Source organism: Lissotriton vulgaris, chromosome 6, assembly GCF_964263255.1.
Source record: "Lissotriton vulgaris chromosome 6, aLisVul1.2, whole genome shotgun sequence".
NCBI classification, from domain to species: domain Eukaryota; kingdom Metazoa; phylum Chordata; class Amphibia; order Caudata; family Salamandridae; genus Lissotriton; species Lissotriton vulgaris.
In genome coordinates, this window is record NC_141694.1 from 1,412,120,485 (window position 1) to 1,412,134,450 (window position 13,966).

General features: G+C 43.2%; 1 protein-coding gene across 1 annotated transcript in view; it reads left to right on the forward strand.

Annotated features, from left to right (window-relative positions):
- ECT2L (epithelial cell transforming 2 like) overlaps positions 1–13,966 on the forward strand; it is a 566,170-nt gene that overhangs the window by 472,512 nt on the left and 79,692 nt on the right. The window lies entirely within an intron of this gene.

The following is a 13,966-nucleotide window of genomic DNA, read 5'->3' on the forward strand; positions in this document are numbered from 1 at the left end:
CTTACTACTGTGCCTCGAGTTTTCACCAAGGTGATGGCGGTGGTGGCTGCGCATCTCAGAAGGTCGGGGATTCCTGTGTTCCCCTATCTGGACGACTGGCTGATCAAGGCAGAGTCGCCCGAGAAGGTGCTTCATCACCTGCAAGAGACATCGCAGCTGTTGTACAGAGTGGGTTTTTCGATAAACGTGCCCAAATCTCACCTGGTGCCCTCCCAGCGCAACCTGTTCATAGGTGCGGTACTGGACACTACTGTATGTCGTGCATTCCCTCCACCTCAAAGGATTCGCAACATTCAGGAAATTATTCCTTTATTCTACAATGGAGCGGTTGTTCCAGTCCTGAAGGTCATTCGCCTGCTCGGTCTGATGGCTTCTTGCATTCTGTTGGTCAACCATGCACGCTGGCACATGAGGGCACTTCAGTGGTGTCTCCGCAGGCAGTGGTATCAGCACAACGGAGATCTCGGGGAGTCTGTGAGGATCTCCGGAGAAGCTGCAGCGGATCTGTCTTGGTGGAGCGTGGAAGGCAATCTGTCACAAGGAAAGCCTTTTCAACTACCTCCATCGGTGGCCACGGTGATAACGGATGCATCCACTCTAGGGTGGGGTGCTCATCTGGGGGATCTGGAGGTCAAGGGTCTTTGGTCTCCGGAGGAAAGGTTGCTTCACATCAACCTTCTAGAGTTGCGGGCGATACGTCTGGCGCTCAAGGCCTTCCTCCCTTCCCTTCGCGGTCAGTCAGTTCAGGTCCTTACGGACAACACGACCGTGATGTGGTACATCAACAAGCAGGGAGGAGTAGGATCGCAGTGTCTCTGCAGAGAGGCTCTGCGTCTCTGGTCCTGGGTTCAGGACCATCAGATTTGTCTGATTGCAAATCATCTGGCCTGAGTACTGAACGTTCGTGCAGACGTTCTCAGTCGGCAGTTCTCTGCCGACCACGAGTGGAGGCTTCACCCGGAGGTTGTTCACGACATCTTTCAGATGTGGGGGACTCCTCGGGTGGACCTTTTTGCCACTTGCGAGAATGCTCACTGCCCGTCATTCTGCAGTCTCCAGTATCCGATGCAAGGAGCATTGGGGAACGCGTTTCAGTTGAGTTGGGGAGATCAGCTCCTTTACGCGTTTCCCCCCATACCCTTGATTCCTCGTGTTCTGAGGAAGATTCGCCAGGACCGGGCCCAAGTCATATTGGTCGCCCCGGATTGGCCAAGAAGGGTGTGGTACTCGGACCTTCTCCACCTCTCCTCTCACCCGCCGCTCCGTCTTCCTCTCAGGGCAGACCTCCTCTCTCAGATGGAGGGGCAAGTTCTTCACCCCCACCTCCAGACATTACACCTTCATGCCTGGTGGATGTTATTCTTGCTGCCAGGCGTGACTCCACCAAGTCCGTCTATTGGTATAGGTGGTCTAAGTTTGTCTCTTGGTGCAGGGAGAGGGATGTTGACCCTTTGAAGGCTCATTTGTCTGACATTTTGCAGTTTGCTCTTTCTCTAGCACGGCAAGGATTTGCTGTTGCTACGGTCAAGGGGTATCTTTCGGCCTTGTCGGCTTTTCTCTGTTTGCCGGATCAGCCCTCTCTTTTTAAGTCTCCAGTTGTGTTAAGATTTTTGAAGGGTCTCACTAATAAGTTCCTTCCTTCTCCATTTGTTGTTCCTCATTGGGACTTGAATCTTGTGCTAACTTATTTGATGGGTTCTCCGTTTGAACCCTTGCACAAGTGTCCCATGAGGCTTCTTTCTTTTAAAACGGTCTTCTTGGTTGCAATTACCTCAGCAAGGAGGGTAAGTGAGCTTCAGGCTCTTAGTTCCAAGCCCCCGTTCTTGTCCATTCATGCTGAAAGAATGGTTCTCAGGACCAGGGCTGCTTTTCTGCCTAAGGTGGTAACTCCCTTCCATCTAGGACAATTCATTACCCTTCCTACCTTTTATCCTCCCCCACACCCTTCCAAGGAGGAGGAGAGGCTTCATCGCTTGGACCCGAAGAGAGCAGTTAGTTTCTATCTTGATAGGACTAAAGACTATCTTGTTGAGGATCAGCTCTTCATGGGTTTTGCTGGCTGCAAGAAGGGCAGAGCGGTGCACAAGCGCACACTTTCCAGGTGGATTATCCTGTGCATCAAGATTTGCTACTCTCTGGCGGGTAAGGACCCTCCTGAGGGTATTAGAGCTCATTCAACTAGAGCGAAGTCTGCAACATCTGCATTGTCTAGAGGTGTTCCTGTTGAGGACATTTGCAGGGCCGCGACATGGGCCTCCCTCCACACTTTTGCGAAGCACTACTGCTTGGATGCTGAGGTGAGGAGGGACGGCCACTTTGCGCGCTCTGTCCTCCAAGATTTCCTGGTATAGCAGAGTGGACACCCTCCGCCGGGAGTGGGGACTGCTGTGGGACTCTATTCACAAGGTGAGGAATCCACAAGGCAGATGTATCTATCAGAAGAACAAGTTACTTACCAAACAGGAACACGTCCCGGCGAGAACACACCGCGACCAGGTCTCCGTTACACGGAGTCTCTGTCGTCATTTGCTTAGGAGTCGTACCCGACTACGCATCGTGGGGGGTGTTCAACCACTTAACCCACCCAGAAACTCTTGGATTCCTACACTGCAGTCCAAGACCACGCAATCACCCAATACGTTTTGATTACTATTTCGGGACTCCACCCATATTATTTCTTTATACTGTTTTGGAACCAATCTATTGACTCTGCCTCTTCACTAAACCTACGGTCACGGGCCCAGCTGGGTCGGAAGTATCACCAGCAGTGCAACCTTTTGGTTTAGATACAGCCATTATAGCCCTGAGGATTCGCAAATAGCGATGAAACACGTGTCGGCTGGCTAATCGACATAATAAAGGACTCCTACGGACTACTCTCCCTCTGGAGCATCTGATTGACTTCTGTTGTTTTGTTGCACTGTACTTTAGAGATATTTGCTAACATAATATATGTGTTACTGTTGCTTGAGTGCATTGGGTAAACCCGTAAGCTACCAGTAAAAGCGTTACCGAAGGTAAGTAACTTGTTCATTAGGCTTTGGCAGTTGTCTTAAACAGCCTGACCTTTTTCCACATTGGCGCCATGCCGCGTTCATTCATTTCCTGCTTAGTGTGTCAGTATCAATGTTAAAAGCTTTGCTTTCAGATATTGTAGGTCTGAATGTCCGATTTATTGGTTCTGGTGTTTACTTAGGTTGTGTCTGTTATTACATTTTGTTAATTGGGCTTTTGCACTCGCTGGCGCCCTGCCGTGTTCATCATTAGTTTCCTGCTTTGTGAGCAGCACAACAACATATTAACTCTGCAACACAACAGCATCACTCACCACCACAACATTTACATGCACTGTTCTGTTTATTAAGTCTTCTATTTCTATTACATATTAAATGCAATACAATGCATACATCTATAAGCAAATTACTCCTCCAATAATTCTCGCTTTTTTTCTACTTTTGCCAAATTGATTTATACGTTACAGTTGCTTTTTCTTACTTTTCAGGAGCTAGATAAACACACTATTTTATTTGCACTTTCTGTTGCTCAAATGTGTCTCGATGCGAGACCTATTGCAGTGCAAATGCTTGTTTTTTTTAAATTTGTCACCCCGAGTGTGACGGATATGCCCAGATGTGGGTCCCGAGCTTTCCATGCCACTGGAGTCAAGCTATCCTGGGTGATAAGGGGTGAAACCCCGAAACCGGTCCTAGGACGCTTGTTTCCAGTCCAGGGAGGAATTGGCCTGGCAGTTTGGGCTGGACTGTTCCCATTGGGCGCAGGGTTAAGACTCAATTGTATATGGCTGGGTAAAAACTGGAATGGCACGGTAAGCAAAAAAACGATGGATTTAGGCCCAGATTTCTGTACTGGGGTGAATGTATGGCATTGTTCTGCATTCTGTCCATCAATTGTTCTTTTTGCATTAGAACAAGATTCAGCATGATCAACAGTGACACCTATTCTAAATGCACATCATTTTTATAACCTCTTTTCACCCTGAACATACATTATAGACTCTCAGTCCACTTAAGAAGCGTTTTGTTTTGTTACTGAACTCTCCTCTTATAGCTGCGGTCAAAGTAGCAAGTAAATGTGGAAAAAAGCAATGGTGTCCCCCTTATTAAATAATTACACTGCAGACCTTACGATTTATCACAACAAAAGGACAATGGGATGTCCATTTATGGCCAAATTTACTGAATCTTTGGTCAACATGTAGCACTGCACCCTTTTTTGTTTTTGTGAGAAATAACTCCTACTTCGATTCAGCTCAGTTTGACTTCCAACCAGATCATGCATGGATCGTCCAGGATCTCTGCACTGCATTAGCCAAAGCTCCTATCTCATCCTCATAGCTCCTTTGTGGTAAAAGAGGGTTGGTGGTGCTGCCCTTCAGTTGTTCACCTCTTTTCTTGCAGACTGAGAATAAACTGTGCAATTTACCAATTTTGGGCCTGCTTACCACCCTATTTTTGAGGCAATCCCCAGGGCCCCTCGCAGTTATACACTGCTTGACCTTTTGTATCATCTCCCTTGCCTGCCTCATAAAAAAATATGGCTCTGGCTTTTTTACCTACACATCTAACATGCAATCGGTTGCTGAAACTCAGCCTGCTTCAGACATTCACCAATTGCAAGAGGTTTTACAAACTTCCTAGGAAAAGTTTCAGAATGTATGTCCTATAATAATTTCAACCTAAACGCTGATAAAACGGTGTTCACTGTCTTTAGTTGTCATAAAACCATGTGGCCTTTCATGCTTGCAGTCGTCCATAATTTTTTTTAACCAAAACCTTTCTATTATATTTGAGGTCAATGGTTTTTGGCATATCCAGCTGATGACACAGTATTAATACATGCACATTTCTGACGCATCTTTTGAAATTCCATTATAATTATCAGTACAGTTTTGCCTATGGTGATCTCGCAGACTCTTTAGCTTTACCCCTCCTTCCCTGTAGTTGAGATGACTGTTAGAGCCTCCATGATCAGCCATAGCGGTTTACATTCGATAGTTAAACCGTCCTACATCTACCCGTATTAAAAGTACACATTACCTAATGTGCGTATACAAGAAATATGCCCTGCGTTGCACAGTGCCAAAGTAAATCACTATATCTCTACTCCAAACAATTTGGGGGCCAGCCGCCGTGGAGGGTCGATGGCTCCCAAATTGTCAGAATTGTGAAAGAAGATCCCACATTGAATCAAAGTCTTTGCCCTCTTTGGACATATTACAGGCCAGCTTTTAAATCCCCTAATGTCCCAAAGTCTCGTCCACCAATGGCAATATATGGAGGCTCATTCTTTTGCCAAAATGCTGTCACTGTAGTTTTTGCTGCCCAAACTATACCAAATTAAGATTTTGTCACCACTGGATTGGTAGTGCACGTCAGTAATGTGTGCTCCTGAGACTAAAAACATGAATGACTGTGGGAGGGAGTAGCCTGTATTTTCCTCATACTTGCAAAAACCTCTCCCCAAAAGAGTTGAACATTTAGACACTCTCACCAAATATGTGCCAGCTCGCACATTAGGCCGCAGTCTCTCCAGCAGAGTGTGCCAGCTATAAATTAAAATGTATATAATTTGGTAAGGTACATATACCAATCAAAAAGACATTTTTAATGTGCCTCCTTTCCTAGAATACTTTGTGTTGCTTTGTTGAAGCTTCTCCAGATCTGTGCCTACTGTATCTCTGTAAGCTCAGTGCCAATTAGTAAGTTCCATTGGTCATTATAGAGGTGGTTAGTCTCCAATGTTGCGTTTAATAATAACTGATACAGTGCAGATATATTTCCCTTGCCTCCCAGGGCTCTATGAAAAAAGTTCTCTGTGGGTGAGTGTTTGCATCCTTATTTGGGGGCTGTAAGACCCGACTCCCTTAGTGAACATATCACTTAACATACAACAGTCACCATCTTGTTAGGTATCAAATGGGTCCGGTTGTAATACTGGGGAGAACACAAGATAATAGTGTATGGAAGTATGGAGGGAGGATAGGTATTCGGCTTCAAATGTTTGTTTACCTTGTCCCAAACTGTTGTCCTGTTAGGTGTACTAAATTAAACTTTGAGGGAGGTTTGTCTATTCTGAGTTTCCACACTGAAAGACCCATAATTACCCTGTCCATGTGTACCCATATTTGTTTGGAGTCCCACAAGCATCAATCTGCTACAGCTCTTAATTTGGATGCAGTGTACGGCCGTTTCTCCCTTAGTCGGCAAAGGACTTTATATGCTTCTCTAGGTCTCTTCCCTCCCCAAATGTATTTCAGAATCATACTATTAAGGGGGGCATAGAAAGTTATTGGTATCGGTATCAGTAGGGCTTGAAAGATATAAAGCATTCATTTTGATGGTAATAATTCTACCCAGGTAAGTCTTCCTGTCTTTTTAGGTCCCCTTATATTTCCACCAAGGGTTGTAACAGATTCTCTTTATATAAATCTACAACCTCTGGTGTCAGTTTTATCCCTAGATAAGTAATTCCTCCTATAGCCAATCAGAAATTGGAATGTTCCTGCAATCTCATCTGTCATTGTTTGTGGAAGGGTAAAGTTTAGGGTTTCCGATTTTAGTTGTGTTAAATGTGATGCCTGCCACCTTCTCATATAGTGTTAAGTGGTGTTGTATTCTGGGGAATGATCTGACTGGATCCACCAATGTTAAAAGCACATCATGAGCAAGGGGGGTAATCTTGTGCTCTTCTCACTCAAATTCCTCCCCGTCATTCCTGATATGAATGGCCAGAGGTTTGATACTAAGGGCCAATAAGAGTGGAGAAAGTTGGCAGCCCTGGCAAATTCTCCTCTCCAAGCAAAACGGGTCAGAGATCCGTCGTTTATGATCAGTCTGAAACAAAGTGCTCAGTGTCCTGTCATTGTTATAAACTTTGGCCCCAACATCGCTGCCACCATGGGTTTACTCTCATGAAGCACCAGTCGGCATGGTCAAATGCATTTTTCTGTATTTAACAAAGCCACCATTTTCTGTTAGGAAACTTGATTGATATGGATGTATAAGTGCTTGGAGGATATTCTCTGGAAGCTGGGCCAGGATTTTGGTGAAGATTTTGACATCGACATTTAGTCGATCAGTTGAAAAAACATTGCCCCCGGACCTTGGCCTTTCTGTATATTAGTGAAATGGTGGCATGGGCCACTGTGAGAGTAACACCTCCCATTGTCAAGAAGGAATTGTATAAGCGTGTTAGTATAGGTATTAGTGTGCTCAGGAATGCCTTGTATACGCTCCTCAAAACCCTTTTGGGCTGGGCGTATCTTGTTAGGTTTTTGTAGTTTTATAGCGGTTTTATAACAGTTTTAACTTCATCTTCTTAGATTGTGTTCTCCAGATCTGAACCCTAGGTGGCCATAACTCTGGCGAGATGATAAAAAGCCAAGTATTCATTCTGCAGTTACTAGTGAGTGTTCTGCGGTATAAAGTGCAGCATAATATTTGTGAAAAGCCTTAAATTTGTCGTTGTTTCCATTCACTTAGTAATCCTTTCCAAATACCTGTTCCTGTTTAATACAAATCTGCTTTGCTAAATAGATTTCTCAATTGTTGCCCTGTAAATAGTAGAGATGTTAGAGGCACATTAGCAATAGCTCTGCCTTAGTGGTATCTAAAATATGTAGTTGACCCCTCACGGAGTTAATCTCTCCTAATAGGCTGTGGGAGAGAGTCTCTCTATATTTCCACTCTATTACTTTGACTTTATTACTTTGAGCTCTTTTCCTAGGTTTTCCCTGTACTGATGTCTCAGCTTTTTGATGTAAAAGACTTTTGTAATGCATGTACTCCACACATCAGCCTTGAATGCATCTCATATGGTTGATATTGAGACCGCTTGCATATCATTTATCTTAAAATAGTCTTCAATTTGAGTGTGTGAGTAAGGAGTGATGAAGCATCCACCAGCTGTTTCGTTTTGGTTGCTCTCCCCAGGACAATTCAATGGCATGGTCAAAAAGCACTATTGTCCCATAACTGAGCAGGAGAACAAAGAGTGCAATGGATTATTAACCATGATGTAGTCAGTCTCAGTCCTGGCATATGTCAATTGGACATGTGAGAATAATATAATATCTTGTTGCGATTGTGTTGTTTCCTCCAGACATCACAGTCCCAAGTTCTTGAAGATTAGTTTTAAGTGTTTTGGAAAACTGTGCATGTGTTTGTCACTATTCTACTCAATGTTGGGTTCTATACCAAGATTCCCTTCAGGAGAATATCTCCTTCTGCGAACTCCACTAAGACATCCACTACTCCACACAGAAAGTTATCTTGGTCAGTGTTCGGGCATATAGCATTGCTATAGCAAGTTCCTTCCCCAACAGTAGTCCACTAACCAAGAGATATCTACCCTCCTTGTCTGTCCTAAGATCTGTTAATATGAAAGGCAAATATCTGTGTAAAAGGAGTGCCATCCCGTTGTGTCATGAGGTTCCAGACACATACATTATGTGCGTGTATTGTTTGTTTAATCTTACTCTTCCTTTTTTTTTTTTTTTTTTTTTTTACGTGGTCTGCCTGGAGGGTAACTACGTCATATTGCACACTGGAGCGTAGGTGTGGGACAGTCCGATGACCCAATGACGGTTGAGGCCTCAGAAGCTATTAAAGTTTCATGCTTCTGATTAGATAACGTCTTCTTTTGTGGCCTGTAAGGTACTGGCTGCATGACCTGTCACTGCTTCTAACAGCACAGGCACCCAAACCCACACCCGTATGGCCCTTGGCCGTGCATGCCATGGGCTTTTCCTTTACTCATAAGGTTTTAGGTTGGGTGCCAGTTACCCTTACTTTGGCCAATAGGGCTGCATACAGCAACCGTATCCATGATACAAAGTGTTGTCTGAATCACATATTTTCTAATAAGAGAACCATGATGCACCATTCAACGGAGTTAAAAGCTTTGCATCTAGCGATGTCAGTGCAGTCGGCTTTTCAGCTCTACTACAGAGTGATATATTATTATGTAGTTTATGTATATTCAGCCGGTTATCACATTTGTCCAATTGAATTAGAGCAGGGGTCTCCAAACTTTTCTCTACCATGAGCTAGTTATATTCAATAAAAATCATCCGAGCTACTAATATTGTTAGAGTTGCAATTGTGACCACATTTGGCAAGATTACATTAGTGGTCACCTTATGCAATATTTCAGGCAGTGATCACCTCAGTTCATCAGGAATGGTTGCTAGCAGTGAAGTAAAAAAGACTTTCTCAATGTGGAATGACTCTTCGTGGGTAATACAGAAGGCCCATAGCGGCAATGCACCTGCCAAAAAGGTAATAATATTAGTAATAATGGTCCTTCACTCCACATGATTTATCACTAAAAAAAAAATTTTAAACATATTTTCGAAATTAAACCATTATTGTCCAAGCATCCGTTTATGATATCTGAAAATACTCACATTTTCATCTCAATTAAATGCTTTTCAATTTTGGAATAAATATAATATTTCAAGTAAGCAAGGGTGTCTAGTAGACTTGACTGCACACTTAAGAGCTACTCACAGGTAGCTAGGGAGCTTCCAGCAGATCACATGCTAGTGGTTGTAGAAGCCTGAATTAGAGTTTGCATAATCAAGAATATTCTTTTATACTAGTATGGAGGCCAATATTTTAGCCTCATGATTGGCCAGTAGAAAGAGTATTTGTTTTTTGTTTTTCCAGTTTTATAGATCACTGATATGGAGGCAGTTTTCAAATATTTTGGTTAAACCCTTGTCTTTCTTAGATGTTACATATATGCCAGACATTGGTTGGACACTGTTTTCCATCTAGCTCAATCGTTTTTCTTGCTTATTAGTGGAGACATTGCAGTTTTAATTTCCTCTGCACTAGTTCCTCCTTCCAGCATTAGTTTATGTTCTGAATTTAATTGCTGCATCAGGCAGTCTGCTTCGCAAAGTTTTTAAAAATACTGGCAAATGGTATCTGCAACTGATTCAGCTACTGTCACCCTAACCCCTTCTTCGGTTTTTTACCTCTGCTATTTGTCTTAATTCTTCTTCCCTTGCCCACTCCATATAATCTTTTTTATTTGCCTAAGCAGTGTGAGCTGGATTGTATATTGATCTCTTTTGATCTTTAGTAATCGTACAGTGTGGTCGGTGGGATTTTGTGTGCTTTTCTTTTCAAGCTTATGCCTGTCAAATAAGAGCTATACACCTCTTAGGTGCATCTCAGTGGGACGTGGCAGAAAGAAAAACTATAGTATCTTGTATGATCGTCTTAGTGGCCTGTCATTCACTTAATGCATTTCTGACTGACCCTATATTTTCTTTAAACTAATTGACAGTGGCTAGTGACCATGCTTCCACCATCTTTCTGCGTTTAAGCCATCCATATGCCAGTCCAATCCCTTTCCTACTGCGTGGATCTATTGCCATCACCACCATCTGAGTAGTCTTATATTCCTTGCACTGGGTAACAGTGTAATAGTTGACTCTGTATGCCTGTGTCCATCTGGTAAACTAATGATTTATTGCTGAGTAGAAGTTATTTGCTTCTTTGTCAAAGCAACAGTGTGTTTATGACCCATGTTGACCTTTCTATCAGTCTTCCTAATCCCTGATCGTACAAGGGAATCATTCATAATAAAATTAAAATCCTTTCCTGTCATCAGCAAGGCCTATGGGAGCGTTAGTAGGAGTCCGTCTAGCATCTGCAGCAATAAGGATTGTAACCCAGGTGGCATATGCAATATAGACGTTGACTGGTAATTTTTGTTCACTCTCTTATGTTCCCAAGGCTACTGCATAGTGCCCCCACTGTCTGTCCACACCTCTTCTGTTGTGAAAGTTGTGAATGTATGGATCATAGTTTCTACACCACTGAATTCTGAAATGTCTGAGTGGCAAAGTAGTATATATTCCCACATCACCTATACAGTGGCAGTAGTTTCCTCTGAGCTATGTCGCTTGTAAGTATATTATTCCAGCTCTCTGATTTGATAGACAGCACAATTTTTTATACTGTTGTCCACTAATTTGTGGTCCAGGTAATACACTTAAGGGACCTTGTCGTGTGGGTTTAATACTTATGTACTTCAGTTTCCCACAGCATGCTTCTCCTTCACTTTGTTCCTAATTCTTCTACTATTACATCTTCATGCCGAACAGTGAAACTATAGCAAACAACTCCACTTTCCCCCATCCCACACAATCGCACCATGGGCTAAGCACTGACCAAATCCTAATACATGTTGTGCCATGTCACCTTGACCCAACACTAAATAAGCAGCTAACCTGTTTTGGAATCATCTTTTCATTTACACCACCAGTGAAGGGAGCAGGAGTGGTCTACAGATGGAGAAGGTAGGATTCTCCTTCCCCTTGCCATGCCCAAGGAGTCATACCACTAATTCCCCTTAAATAATCATTTTGCCAGACCATAAAGAACAAAGCGGCCTATTAATAATGTTTTTGTGTGTCGTGTTTGCACTACGAAACATGGTACATGCTCGTCGCAAACCTTAAGTAAGATTTATGACGTCTTTGCGTGGCTGTAAATGGCTCCATAAATGTGGAGTAAGGCAACGCAGCAGAAATCGCTGGGTTGCCCTACTTTGCCCTGTGAAAGCTTTCTTTGGGCGTTTCGTGGGTGTTCCCATGCAACTCCCATGTTTTTGATGCATTCCCAGATTTACCGGAACTAGTAGATCGGGGAATGCGACAAAAAGATATACCTTCCCCAGAGAGATGTAGCAAGGATAAATATCTTTATATCTCCTCATTACTTCCTCTTTGTATATGTGCTGCATTTTGCTGCACACGTAGGAAGAGGAATATGCCTCTCAGGATTCTTTATGTGCAGTAAGGTCCCCCTTCCTCTGCAAAAACAATCCTGCATTCAACACAGGCACCCTTGCCCCATTGTGTAAGGGTGTCTGCGTTGGCGCTAGGCCGCCAAAAGGGCTCCAGCACAGGAATGCGCCTTACTGCCTTAAATACATTGCATTCCTGCCCTTTCCCTGTCACACAGTGCAAAGCAGCAAAGTGACCTGCTGTGCTGCACTGTGTGAATTGTTACACAAATAGGCTACAAAGATTCTATTTCCTCTAATTTAATAGCTCTAATTTTCCGGTTTGTCTAAGAGCGCAAAGGCCAACATTGTTAAACCTCTTGTATACATAAGGAGGAATAATCAAAGGGTTTACTGAGCCTTTTGTGTAAATTGTAATATTTTTCAAGTCACCTACCTGTGCTTTATATTCCTGAGTATGAGGAAGGCACTCAACTTCTGTTTCACTGATATGCTTGCCTTCTTTCGTACTGTGCAAAACCATCCATGTTCTTTCATGGTTCTAGATATTGGGCACCAGCTTCACTCCCATTCTTCTTCAGGTGTTGATAAATGCCATCTCTTTCTTTCAGACACTATTTACCATTGGACACGGAAAATCAAAAATACTGTATGCCTTTTTCACAGAGAACCATCTTAACTACATCAGAACTATTCAGCTGCTTCTTTACTACCACTGTGAATTCTGGGAAGAGTAGAATTGTGGAGTTGCCATCTTGGATTGGGGCATGTTTTCTGCTGATTGTTGTATGGCATTGCGATCATGGTTATTAAAAAGGTGGGCAATGATAGTTCAGGTTGGCACTTTTATGTGCCCTCTCCACTGAGAAAAAATTAGAGAGATCTTTGGGTTGAGGATTTTTTATTATCCAACCCGCTACAAACTGCTCACACTGGGTCCTCTGCCTGCATGGGAACCCCTCCGAATGGAATATTATTTCTCCTTGAACTGCTCTCCAAATCTTCTAGTTATGCTTCCTGTATTTTCGTTTCTGACTGCAGTGTTGCTACAGATGACTTCAGTGTGTTTACTTCGTCGGACAGCCCACCAAGGTTTTGTTTATTTTTCTCACCTTAACCCTTGATTTTCCTAATGTCTGTTTTTAACCGGTGAACCTTACTGTTTACTGTAATGATGTTTCGTTCCAGCATAACCTTGGAGTTTTTTGACAGCAATACTGCCTTTAATGATGGTTCCGAGATTAATGAAGTTCCCTCCAACTCCCCAGTCTTTTGTGGTGGGATGTGCATAGCCACCGGCAGCCTGCTGTAGCGGAATGTATATTTGTCCAATTTATTTTACTGAGGTGGTCTTGTTTTTTCTAATGACACGGTCCATGGCATTTGACCCTCAGCAAGGTTCCTAGTTCACCAGTCATTACACCTCTGTTGCCCTCAACTTGATTCTGTGCAGCACGATTGTATAAAGGTAACCACCACTGCATACCTTTAAGGAGCTGTGGTGCACTCTCTTGGCATCTCTTCCCACCAGTCTACATTGTGGACGTTTGGTTTTCCCCAGGTGCATATCTTTAAGAACTCTGTGCTGTATCAGTCCTGGTTGAGGCTTATCACCTTTTTTTAATCACTTTGGAAGATCATTGTGGGTCTGTTATGGATTTTTACTATTTTCTTTATTTGTCTCCATTTTGCTTCTTGTGATGTAAAAGTAATTGGCTTTTGCAGCCGAGTTAGAGCCTTTTCTTTTTCTGCCACCATGGCTGATATTTTATTTATTGAGCCTTTTCTTTTCCTGGCACTATGGCTAATATTTTATTTATTTTCTTTTTTTTTAAATGGCTTACCTGTGACATCCCATTTGTCTGGACCACTTCAATATAGATTTACCGTAACCATTGGATTTGGTCTTCCGGTGGGTTCTAAAGAACCTTCTGTGGTCTGCTGTTTGATCCTGTTCTTTTCCCCTCTTGCTGACTCCAGATTTCACGTTTGTTGGTCCTGCTGCAGATAAGTTCCCATTAGCCGTTTCCTGAGGCATTTTATTCACTCTCCCAGCAGGATCCAGGGTACCATCTATATTCCTCTGACACATCACTATTTGCTTGTTGCAGCCTTTTCTTTGTACAGTAGCTTGGGCAGCTTGCTTGCAAGCCACACAATAGGTCAAGCTGCTGGGCCCAGT